General features: G+C 30.7%; 1 protein-coding gene across 8 annotated transcripts in view; it reads right to left on the bottom strand.

Moving 5' to 3' along the window:
• The window catches only part of LOC127730130 (thrombospondin type-1 domain-containing protein 7B-like), a 203386-nt gene that overhangs the window by 92626 nt on the left and 97338 nt on the right, over nt 1-13422 (bottom strand). For all 8 annotated transcript variants that reach the window (XM_052238264.1, XM_052238270.1, XM_052238268.1 and 5 more), the window contains one exon: nt 10325-10380. The gene's annotated coding sequence lies outside the window, so the exon portion shown is untranslated. The remainder of the gene's footprint in view (nt 1-10324; nt 10381-13422) is intronic.

The following is a 13422-nucleotide window of genomic DNA, read 5'->3' as shown; positions in this document are numbered from 1 at the left end:
TGGCTTTTTATCTAACAAAACAGCTAACTCTTCTTTCCTTGTCATTATGGCATTGATAATACATTAATAATCCAGCAATTATTATAAAATAACTATTTCACAAAAAAAATCATAAGAGAAAAAATACATGAAAGTCAGGAATATTTCAGTCACTCAGTGTAACTTATGTTCAATTTAAGCCTCTATATTTATTGAGAAAAGATCAACCGTTTATCTGAGAATCTATACCTAAGATTTTTTGTCAATCCTCTCTAAACTACAACCTACTGTTAATGTTAACTACTGTGGTGTATCCTTTTAGGATCAAGACACATATGATCAAACTGTACAAATCATGTGTGGGTTTCAAAAACACATAGTCATCTATGTTTGGGTTTCAAATAAACTCATTCATCCAAAAGTTGTTGGACCATGTTGGACCAGCTGTCTGCAATAGTGACTCAATATTTATATTGAAGATAAGATTAAAGTAAATGAAGCAACAGAGTCTAATCAAGAGACTATCTAAATGGATGGGATAATATGGAAATTAACCTGTATATTTTCCTAATGAGGTCCCTGTGGAAATAAGCAATTAGTTTGCAATCTGTTAATGAAGTGCTAAGAATCTAAGCCTAAGATTAAAAAATGTGATAATATCATTGAGGGAATAAAGAAATAGTTTATGTCCATCTCAGTAATAACTTAATTTATATCCTATTCATTAAGTCAAACACTATGATTTTCCAAAGAAGATTGCCAATGAAAACTGAAAACTAAGCTCTCTGTGTGATTGACTGCAACTAACAGTTACTTGAGAAAAGATCTACTGAAAACCAGTCCGAAGTTATAGGGGAAAAGGCTTCATCTTTATGTAGTGTGCAAGGTATTCAAATACATGCAACAAATACATAATAATACAGTACACGCTTCAATTAAGTTATCTGTACAAAGTATTCTTTCCTTCACTCAATGGTATAAAACCAGATTAAAGGCTTTCATAGAAGCTGTATTATCAAGATTAGTTTTTTAAGGTTCTCCTAAAACACCGAAGTCTGGGTCTGGCAATATCTGAAGAAAAGGTCAAAGAAAAAGATTACTGGTTTAAAAATTTTACTACATGAAACATACAACTAAATCTCAATAAATCATATGGTCTTAAAATACTTTATACTCTTCTTTATCAAATCTATAAACAAAGCTTTGAAATAACAAATGGTATTTTTCCCTACTTTTCATGATATTAGTTAACTTTGTTACTGCATCAGCGATAAATAATCCTTGTCCTAGACAGTTTTGTCATTATTAAACTGCCATTGTCATTTCATTATGACCACTGAAAAGATTTCTTCTATAATTAATATGTCTAGTGTCTCTTGATGGATAAAGTAGCTATCCTATGTAGTTTTATTGGAGTGTAAAATATGACCAAAACAAATGAAACAAATTTTCTTGGAAGTTCTACATACTAAAATTATATGCATTTAGTCATCACTTTTACACCCCTATAAAGCTTTCAATTTTAATCACTAAAAACAGAAAATTATGAATTAAATCAAAATTTTTCTTTGAGTTAACAGAAACATGTCCAGGAAGAACTGCCATGAGAGGAAAATACAATATTTCCATGAAGATTAATGTTTCATTCAAATTATAGGAAATAATACCTCCAAAAGTATTTACTGGAAATAAAAGGTTGTGAGGGATACATAACAATGAGTCAGAATCCAAAAAGACTTGTTAACCAAACTAAACCTAAAGAGATCACCATACAGTCATCAAGGATGGACAAGCATCAACATTTTATGACAAGTTCTAAATAGTTGAGGCTTGTGGTGAACAAATTCAAGCTATAAATGACAAAAAAATATTTAACACCAAGATCAAAATTTCAAAAATAAATATTTTGAAGAGGCATTATGTTTACAACTGATGAGATTAGACAGTATCGATCTGAAACTGTTTTTGTGTCTATACTCAACCCTTTTCCTATTTAATCAGTAGTTCATTTCATTAATACTTGAGTGACTTTTAAATTATATTTTAATATGAGTTATTTCCCTTTTAGGAGATTTTATTACTGGTTTTGATTTGGCTCGTCATATTAATAAGGTGGAGAAAGCTCAATAATATTGTAAGTTCGCTGATGATAAAAAAAACATAAATATGTTAATTCTCTCCTGCATGTGTTGTTAATTATATATAGCATAATTGGTAGAGATTTAATTATGATGTCATGTTTAATGAGAAGTCTCCTTGAGAATGCATGCCACCACTAATAAAGAGTTCAGTAATGTCTACTTTAAATCCATAGATTGGTTGATGGTGTTTAACACCACTTTCAGCACTATTTGCTATTTCCTGGTGATCAGTTTTTATTGGGAGGAAGCCAGAGTCCCAGGAGAAAACCACCAACCTTTGGCAGGAGAACTGACAATCCTTAAGTCATTCAAGGTTGGAATCAAAGGCACCTGCCATGTGGAGGTACAAACTCACAACCTCAGTGATGACAGGTTAGTGATACAGTAGTTGAACTACTAATATATCACTCTGCAACTGAGGGCCCTAAAAGGGATAGATTGATCTGCTTGAAGTTAGATATGATTTTGATCAAGAAACTTGTGTTGATAAAAACAATAGTCAAATGATAAATGAATCCTATATCATTCCTTCACTAAGTTTTATTTCCTTTTTCTGATGTAAGTAATTACTATCTGTTGAAATAGATATACACATGCAATGTCAGAGAGTTCCAGTTTATTAAGACTACCCTGTAAAGTTGTAATTAGTAAAAGCTGATCATACAAACAAATCATTAATTAAGAGAATCCACAAAGTGCTGGGTCAACCTCCGCACATTCCCATCCATCCTGTCATTGTTAATTTCCTATAGCAGTAAATTATGCTAGAGAACTTCTGTCAGTATAATGGTTACAGTCCATCTTTTACAGCTTCCAATGATAGATTATGGCCACACAACTACTGGACATTACTGGGTAAAACAATTTATATCACATAAAACCAATCAGGTGTAATTATCGACAAATTGTCAGAATTGTAACTTATAGTGTCAGAGATAAACATTATCTACATCACTATCAATAATTGGTATTAATAACAGATACATAAGAAAACTTATAAATTTTAATCTATACTTTTCTTTGTATTCTATAACTACCTTATATCAATGTCTTATTTCAAGGTGGAACTAATCAGAATTATAGACAATAAAAGCACCTTACAGTCCCTAATTTTAGCTGATGACCAAAAAGTTTGTTTTTATTTAGACAAAAAACTTACTTTTTTTTCTTTTTAAAAAAATTTATACAGGATTCTGTAGAACCCTGTGTCCTGTCTACTATCACTGCTGTCAGAATAAAAGTGTAATCAATGTTAACTGCTTAAAACTGAGTCCAAATTTTTGCTTCAGACATTATCTCTTACTCATAAAAAAAATTGTTTCCCAAAGTTTCATTCAATTCTAAGAAAGTCCGACAAAGTTATTGATGTCTTTAATGTCCTGTGGCACTGGCAACAGGCCCACCAGCTCAGACAAGAATTTTAACTAAAGACCAGTAGAATATATACAAAATTTTCGCAAAAATGAGTGTTCCGGCTATGGCTGCAAAAATTTCGTGTGAAGATTGAATATGTCTGACTTTATGATGTATTGCACAAATTTCATTGTATATATAATGGTTTTAAATAATTTAATGAATACAGTTCTTGCTCAAATAATCATTGATACATTTTAATATGAAAACATTAGAAAAACTTCAAATGTGCATTGTAGGGCAATTTAACCCAGGAGGAAAATAATTGTTAAAAATATATTAAAAAAAAATCCTTATCAATCTTGGTCTTGTTTTTCAAGAAAATATGACCGTAAGCTTGAGAAACAAATATATATCAATTCTTAGTCTGGACACTTTTTCATAGTTCTACTTTCACGTCATATTTTTGTTCAATTATTTAGAGATTTGGCAAAATTTCTGTTAAACCCTATACAGTATTTCAAACAAATAAAACATCATAATGAAAAAACTACATACATATATATTGTTAATAATTAAAGAAATCATACATCATAATTCTAACTAATTACAACTTACATCAGTGAATACAAAAAATCCTTTGATCCGTAATCAATTTCACCTTTAACTATGCCATGTTTTCCTAATTGGACACCATAATTAACATAAATTCTCTATATAATTAAGTAAGAAATAATTTCTAATACCGGTAATCCCTAACCTATTTAATAAGATCTACTGGAATAATATAGAATAATATCAACATTTATTATAATCCATAACTTAAGTCTCTATTTGTGAAAGGCTACTCATATTTTCATAATTACTTAGTTTATCAAAACACTTCTGTCAAATGTAAACAAAATAAAATGAGTACTTTCTGACAACATAAGATTTGGTACATTATCACAAAGTAATTAAAAGGTTTGGCTCCTATTGTGCTCATAAGCAATTCCTCAAGTTTAAAGAATACTAATCCTTTCACAGAAGTACTAGGAACATAAAGTTTTCTTTAGTTCTTATATATTTATATCAGATACTTTTGACTTCTAAAAGATTTTCTTTTGAAGCTAATTTATCGAATATCCACTTTCTCTAGTGTTTATATATGGGTACTTCAAAAACATAACTAATCACTGTACAATACAATATAAAAGAAAAAATATATTTTTCTAGTATCATATTAACGAACCATCTTTATACTTTTCTAACTTTACAAAGGTTACAATACATTTATGTAACAACTTAACCCTATTTCTCTTAGCTAATGAACTTTTTGAGAATCTATACTTGAGTTTACCAGATACCATAATGCAGCTTATACACAAAATAATGTAACATATCTAAATCACCCTTTCAATTCTTTTACAAGCTATCAAATTAAAGATACTGCAACTGTATAAACTACATCACCTACCTCTCTTAATACCTAAACAATGTAATTCGCAATTCAAATGAAATCTCAATTATACCTTAGTCCTTGTTTAAAGTCTGATACAATAGTTCTAATTATATAATATAATTTCATAAACAGATCGGTAACAAGTTTTGTCATAGCCATAAAAATCTGTGATACAAAAAAAATTGAAACACAATCAAATTTTTGGGGAAAAAAATAGTTATAACATATTCAAATGAATTCACACTGCCATAATTAGAAAATTTATTCAATAAATCATGTATAATGAAACAGTAAATGTCATCAATTCAATGCATCTTTCTATATAGATGTAATTACAGTGATACAAATAATGCACAGAATACATCCATTTATTTCCACAAATAATCTATTTTCACAGTTCCAATAATGGTGATGATGCAATAAAGAATACTCAAATGGGATAAAGTTCCTTGTATATATTCTGTGAACCCAAGCCTTACATTTCTTATCTATTGTAAATTTGCCTATTAATATAATTCAGCGGTCCCGACTGTTAACGTGATTCATGTGTTGTCCTGTGACTGTCAACTATATATATCAAACCACAGAAACAATGTAGGCAATTATTAACTAAAAAGGGAATTGTAATACCATGATAAAGATAAAAATATATTCTAATAAATGTTATTGACAACAATAATAGTTGTAACACACAGACATGTACAGAACAACAACTCCATTTGCATGTGTACTTTTTAGTACTAATAACTTTTGAAGTACCATAAACTATTGACACAGAGATATGCCTCACCTTATGTAATATAGATAGTATAATGCAAATGTTGAAATTAAAATGGCAACACTTTAACATGTAAACTATGCAAAACATTCAAAGTCAACGAACCATGACTGAAGGGACAGGAGCAAATACCTGCTTGGAAATGAGAAATGCTAATATGCTAATGCAACTGCATCCCAAATACTTATAGATTATCGTCGGTCATCTCAACGAGATTGATTTTCTCGCTTGAGCCGGTAAGGCGAAAGTGAGAAAAGCAATCGAGTTGAGATGACCAATGATAATCTGTTTATCGCTATTTGTAATTTTAATTTCATTGACAACGGCACATGCACCCTTAGATTCTAAGATGAAAAGACATGGTTGTTGTTTTATACACACATTGGACTAATGTAAGAATCTGCTACTGCTATAGACAAACTGCATCATCACATCAATTAGTGGTATTATATGAACAAAAGAACAACAATATATATAAAAAGGTTAAACTGTAAACTGTTAACTTAAAGCTAGTGGCTGGGAGTTACAGTTTAGGTCTATTAGGGTCAAGCAAAGTAGCTCTTACCCAAGAACACAGACTTGGAACGGGTACCAAAAGAATGGGACAAGGTTTAACCTGATTGTGAGTTCTCAACCCTCCTCTGTGGCTGTTATGTACATGTATCAGCAGCGATATGTTTGTTGTTCTGTAAATGCTACAGTAATGGTTGTTATTTTCTGTACATATAACAGCTGTGGTTGTTATTTTGTACATGTAATAGGTATGGTTGTTGTTCTGTACCTGTAGCAGCTATGGTTGTTGTTTTGTAAATGTAGCAGCAATTGGTTGTTGATTTGTACATGTAATAGGTATGGTTGTTGTTTTGTATCTGTAGCAACTATGTTTTTTTGTTTTGTACCTGTAGCAGCTATGGTTGTTGTTTTGTAACTGTAGCAGTTATGGTTGTTTTTTTCTGTACATGTTACAGCTATGGTTGTTGATTTGTACCTGTAGCAGCTATGGTTGTTGTTTTGAACCTGAAGCAGCTATGGTTGTTGTTTTGTAACTGTAGCAGCTATGGTTGTTTTTTCTGTACATGTTACAGCTCTGGTTGTTGTTTTGTACCTGTAGCAGCTATGGTTGTTGTTTTGTAACTATAGCAGCAATGGTTGTTTTTCTGTACATGTAAACAGCTATGGTTGTTGTTTTGAACCTGTAGCAGCTATGGTTGTTTTTTTGAACCTGTAGCAGCTATGGTAGTTGTTTTGTAACTGTAGCAGCTATGGTTGTTTTTCTGTACATGTAAACAGCTATGGTTGTTGTTTTGAACCTGAGGCAGCCATGGTTGTTGTTCTGAACCTGTAGCAGCTATGGTTGTTTTTTTGTAACTGTAGCAGCTATGGTTGCCTTTTCTTTACATGTTACAGCTATGGTTGTTGTTTTGTACCTGTAGCAGCTATGGTTGCTGTTTTGAACCTGTAGCAGCTATGGTTGTCGTTTTGTAACTATAGCAGCTATGGTTGTTTTTCTGTACATGTTACAGCTAGGGGGGTTGTTTTGTAACTGTAGCAGCTATGATTGTTGTTTTTTTCACATAATAAGTATTTCCATTACAATAATTCTATTTTCTTTTCTTTGTTTTTAATCCATCTACTTTACATTGTAATTATATAGACCTGTCGAGAACTTGGTATGAAAGCAATTACCGGTACGGTATTAGAACAATCAATTTGTTCACACATCTTTTTCCAATCCCCCCAAGGCATTATTTCTGTGTCTAATAGCAAGTGATCATGGGAATACATCCATTAATTACTACATGAGTCACTAAAAACACATTTAATTAATGTCTGAATAAACCTTTTTTCAACATTATTTCACATGCATTTCAAATCAATCTGTATCCATAAAACTATTTCTAGTTATGGCAAAGGAATCTGACTATGATAACACATATGATGTTATTAATCTTTTGCAATGCAAATACAGTCATCTGATGCATGACAAAGACTATGGGCACTAACATACTTTACAATAGCTACACTAATTCATGAAATGAACCCCTCTGACCATTAGACTTTAGTCCAATCTTGGATTTAACACCTTACTGTTATATCAGGATGACTCATTAAGAAAGCTATCTTTGCTTTAACTAAGTAACAACAGTAACTTTCTGTAGGTCTCTAATTGAAAAACAAAATTACACTTCTGGAGGAGGAAGTCCAATGAAGAAATAACAATTTTTAATACTTTTGAATAAATTGCAGAATATTGTCAATGCAAGGAAATAATCTCATTGAATTGTGACATATTCATAATAAAGAAAAAACCATCAACAACATTTGTCCATAGGACACCATGCCCTGCTCACACTTTCACATTTCCAAACTCAAAGCATATATTTTAAAAGTTCACATCATAATGAAGTATGAACATGTTTACTAAGTTTTAAAATGATCTCAAGACAACATTATGATGAACTATGGAAAAATTTATCTTGATACCATTAGAACGGATGGACGAACAGACGAAGGGCATTGCTATGATCTAGCCCCCTCCTATTCACCCTTTGCAGATTAATTCAGAACTAAGGATCAACAAGGTAATGACTCTGATAAGGTCTCAGTCGTAACTGGCTACGTCCAATCAAACAGCATCTTCAAGAGGAACATGTTTAAATGCAGAAAATGTACATATTCAATTACAACATACAGATTGTGCCACAAGTCTTGTACCCCCAAAACATAGGACAATATCTAGTAACACTTACAAAGTTTTCTGATGCCAAGGATAAAGGGGAGGAAGGGGCCAAATCATAACCATTTGCTAGCAAAAGTTGATGAAGGGATGCACAGACCAAAAAATATAATGTGCCCCTACCATCTAAGGTGGCCATTAAAACATTTTCATTATTTCATATACCTTAGCAAATAATTCAAAAAATGATTGTCAGGAAACTATACTTTTCAAGGAGAAACTGTCATAAAATAGCTGTGTATTTCATTACAACTAAAATGTCATGTTTCAATCAGGTTTTCAGGTTCTGAGAGATTTGATGTAAATCAATAGTTGTGCAAGTTAACTTTGTGCTTTCTTGCATTAACTTTGTAAGATCTGTGTCTAATCTTAATTTCTATGTTAATTACAGCTATAACTTAATTAGATAAACAACAGCCAGTAATAAGTACTCTTAATGGGGGAAGTGTTTTCTATAAATACAACTGCTTTGGGTTTTTTTTGTGGGTTTTCTGGACTTTTTGTATGCACTCTTTTCAGCTAGCTTTATTCCTTTATTTTTTATTCTTTTTAACATATGCCAGAAATGTTTTTAAGTTTATTAATAATGCATCTCTACACATAAAAATAAGATAGAAGTCAATCACTAATATTGTTTCTATCACTTAACAAATATTGTTTTACTGGAAAAACATCTTCACACAATTACATTAGAGAAAGAAACGTCACACCTGATATCATGCCTACATTTTAACTGCTTTTTACTTTTTTGTATACTCTGATCATAGCTATGTCAATATTACATCTTCTCTTTTACATCAAGTAATTCATGTTAAATCCATACCTATCTGGACACAAATTGATACCATTCAATATACTTTTGAAGGACTGTTATTACATGCTTCTTATATTTCACAGCAAACAAGATGTTACGACTAATCTGATTTCAGTCCAGAGCCATTGATAAATCAGTTTCATATATCACCAATTATAAACAAATTTATTTATTTACCTGATTATATCCTGAAAATTAGCTTGAAATGATTTGATTGATTTAAATTTATGGTTTGAAGATTAACTCATTCCGACTCAATAGAAAATTTTCATTATTTGAGGGTTGATGGGAACTATTAAGAGAATTATAATTATTGCATGTTAATAAATAATATTCACATATTGTCCATCAAATCAGAGAATTAGGTGCAAAAACATTAAACTGCAAACAATCATGTATACGATGAATTTAATAACAATCTAATCATGTTTATTTCCATATAATAGTCATTAGTTCCAAATTCATTTCCAATTTTTGTAAATATTTTGTACATTATTCCTTCAATTTTAAATCTTCACTGTATAAATTTCTAATAAAACATATTATCAATAACTAACCTTATTTGATTTTAAATACCGTCATAACAACATAATGTATTTAACTGAATTTAATTATCTTAAAGGTATATCAATTTTAAAAATTGACAATAACATGACAATCACCTGTCTTCTTGCATTAAGTTTGTCTCATTTATGTTATATTCGTAGAATTTGATTTGTGGTCCCCCTTTTTATAACATTAGAAACTTTTGTTGCTCCTACTTGATATTCACGATAGTAATGTACAATTTTTGCAAAATTAATAAAATTTGATGTCCATATATATATATTTATGTTTCAAAACAATTTAAAGTGTTGGATGTGATATTTTATAAAACTTGATCTACATCTTAAGATAGCCGACCACCAGCAGTAAATTGTCCTAAACATGCAAAATATATTTTCCACTCCAACAATCAATCATTATCAGTATCATCAACCTTCAGATGGTCTAGCAACATTAAGACTGATCAAGACTACCAGGGAGATGTTATGGGACTATCAACATCTTTCCAGAGTTGTACTAAATCTGAAATACTTACAGTTTCCATGTAACAAAAACTCATCAACCATCACATGTTTGTAAGTAGAACCATAACTGCAAATAAAAACTAATAATATAAAAACCTAAAAAAAACAAAACCAAACAGCAGAGCCATAATATTCTGTATGTAAAAACACATTAATCAGTATAAAAATTGTTACACAAACATTCAGAATCCATCATTGTGGCAATTATTAACTTAGAAATGTAATAAATATATCTAGTATATCAATGAATACAAAAACATATTTTTCAATTACAGAATGACGGAGTAAATTTGACAATTCTTCTTGATATATATGAAGACAATATCTTTTGAGACTAGAGAATTATCACCACAGACAAATTCAATATTCATAAACACATCATACATAAGAATGGTATTTCCAATAGTATTTTGTCATAAAGAGTGACACAGTTTTGGATTGCTATTTGTATGGACCCAAACCATTCTTTACAAATAACACTATAACTTTGCTTGCATATTTTAGACTTGGGTGTGTATGTTATTAATTGATTGATTATTTGTTGCTAATTTAATGATTTACAATGGGAAATATTTCATGCATTGTATTCATGCCAATGTATATAAGCATAATTAAGCATGTGAGGTACTTATATAAATTAATAAAAAGTCTGCCAAAAGTATGACAAATTAATGCTTGGGCATCTGAAATTCCTCTGGCATTGCTCACATGATTTTTTAGGGAAGATCAATATTCCAAATTTTAACGGAAAGCAATTCAAACTATAACTTAATAAGATAAAAAAGAAGTCCAATTTGTACTAATTATTTTTGTTTTCTTAAAAAAAATATAGCTACCAGTACTTTTGCTTTTGTTAACATCAACTTTTGTTAAAATTTGCATAAAAAAACATAAAAACAGAATTAGTTTATGACTAAGTTGGTTGGCACTGTAAAATAACAATCAGTAGACAGAAATTAAATGTAATGTCCTGAAAGCTTAAGCAGACTTGCCAATAAATAAAATTACCCTGTCCTTTACAGAACAATGGACAGCAGATAACAATTGAGACATGTATTGTATTGTTTTAGTCTACAAAGTTTAAGCCTGACTGATACAGGTATTTATTCAAGTATACCCTATAGATCCCTTTGTAGCAAACAGACTGAACCCTGAGGCTGAGACTCATTAAGATTCATCTCTTCATAGTAAACATTCATCCCTATTCTAAAATAAATTGTGATTTATTCCGGTAAAATTTCAAGTTTAATACCTGTAGGCTGTCTTTCACTCTTTGTGCTATGTGCACAATGGCAATATGGCATACAAACAAAAGGTATTGTCTGACAGTTCACAAAGGGAAAAGAATTCAATTTATTTAAGCACACAAAGGAACTGTTCATTCATTAAACTATGATCTTCATAAAAAAATCATGCACATATTATGGCATACCACTATGGTATATTACAATATAATACAGCAGTATATTAAAGTTCATAGCATTTGTTATTGTTGGTCTTTTAACTAAAGAAAATGCATGTTGACCAAGCATAAACATTTGATGAAGAAACAGAGCAGCCTATTATAATTTCAAGGTTTAATCCTCAATAAGTCAACTGCTGACAAGTAGAAACCAAGACCACAACCATCTATCCTGCTTACAAGTGTTCACCAACAAATAGGCAGCAAAAACAATTAGATGTAGGACTTATTTATCCAATTCACAAGCTAACTGCTAGAGAAGAGAATGTATCATCATCTTTCATTTTTCCTGTTCTATAGGCCAAGGCCTTGAAGAAATATTTTCTATCAGATTTATTGTTGCACTTGTTCAAATATTTGTCTACAACAAGACCAGCAATCAAAAGTTAGTTTATGTATTATATTTCATAAGAAATGAATTATAATATATTACCTTATTACTACAAATAAACAGATTGCTTTTTTTGTAGTTTTCCAAATGTAGCTATAAATGTTTGTTACTCATTTTGTATAGTTTTGATAAACTAACTATAAAATGCTCCGCAGGGCGCAGCTTGATACGACCGCAGAGGTCGAACCCTGAACAGTTGGGGCAAGTATGGACACAACGTTCAAGCTTGATACAGCTCTGAATTTGGATTGTGATTAAATATTTGACACAGCATAGGTTTCTGACACAGAATGAATGTGGTCTAAGAACTTAAAAATTTTAAATTGGACATTCACCTATTATGGTCCAATATCCAAAATCAAAATACATGGTTAGATTCAGCATATCAAAGAACCCCAAGAATTCAATTTTTGATGAAATCAAACAAAAAGTTTAATTTTGGACCCTTTTGACCTCAATGTGGACAAAGTTGATAACAGGGCCCAAAAATCAAAAATCTAAATACATGGTTAGATTCAGCATATCAAAGAACCCCATATATTCAATTTTTGTTGAAATCAAACAAAGTTTAATTTTGGACCCCGATTTGGACCAACTTGAAAACTGGGCCCATAATCAAAAATCTAAATACATGTTTAGATTCAGTATATCAAAGAACCCTAAAAATTCAATTTTTGTTAAAATCAAACTAAGTTTAATTTTGGACCCTTTGGACCTTAATGTAGACCAATTTGAAAACGGAACCAAAAATTAATAATCTAAATACACGGTTAGATTCGGCATATCAAAGAACCCCAATAATTCAATTTTTGATGAAATCAAACAAAATTAAATTTTGGACCCTTTGGACCTCAATGTTGACAAATTTAAAAACGGGGCCCAAAATCCAAAAACTTAATACACGGTTAGATTCAGCATATTAAAGAACCCCAAGAATTCAAGAATAAAACCCCATTGAAATTGATCAAGAAATAAGCAATTTATACGAAGTATCTTCTTTTGCACAATACTGTGCAATTGAATATTTCTTGCTATTGCGCAATACTGTACAATTGACAATTTCTTGCTATTGCGCAATATTGTGCTATTGGATATTTCTTGCTATTGCGCAATACTGTGCAATTGAAGATTTCTTGCTATTGTGCAATACTGTGCAATTGAAGATTTCTTGCTATTGTGCAATACTGTGCAATTGAAAATTTCTTGCTATTGCACAATACTTATTATATAATAATTTACACATCCTGTTTGGTGTG

This window comes from Mytilus californianus, unplaced genomic scaffold (assembly GCF_021869535.1).
Source record: "Mytilus californianus isolate M0D057914Y unplaced genomic scaffold, xbMytCali1.0.p SCAF_2, whole genome shotgun sequence".
Classification (NCBI taxonomy): domain Eukaryota; kingdom Metazoa; phylum Mollusca; class Bivalvia; order Mytilida; family Mytilidae; genus Mytilus; species Mytilus californianus.
This window is presented reverse-complemented; position numbering and strand designations above follow the sequence as displayed.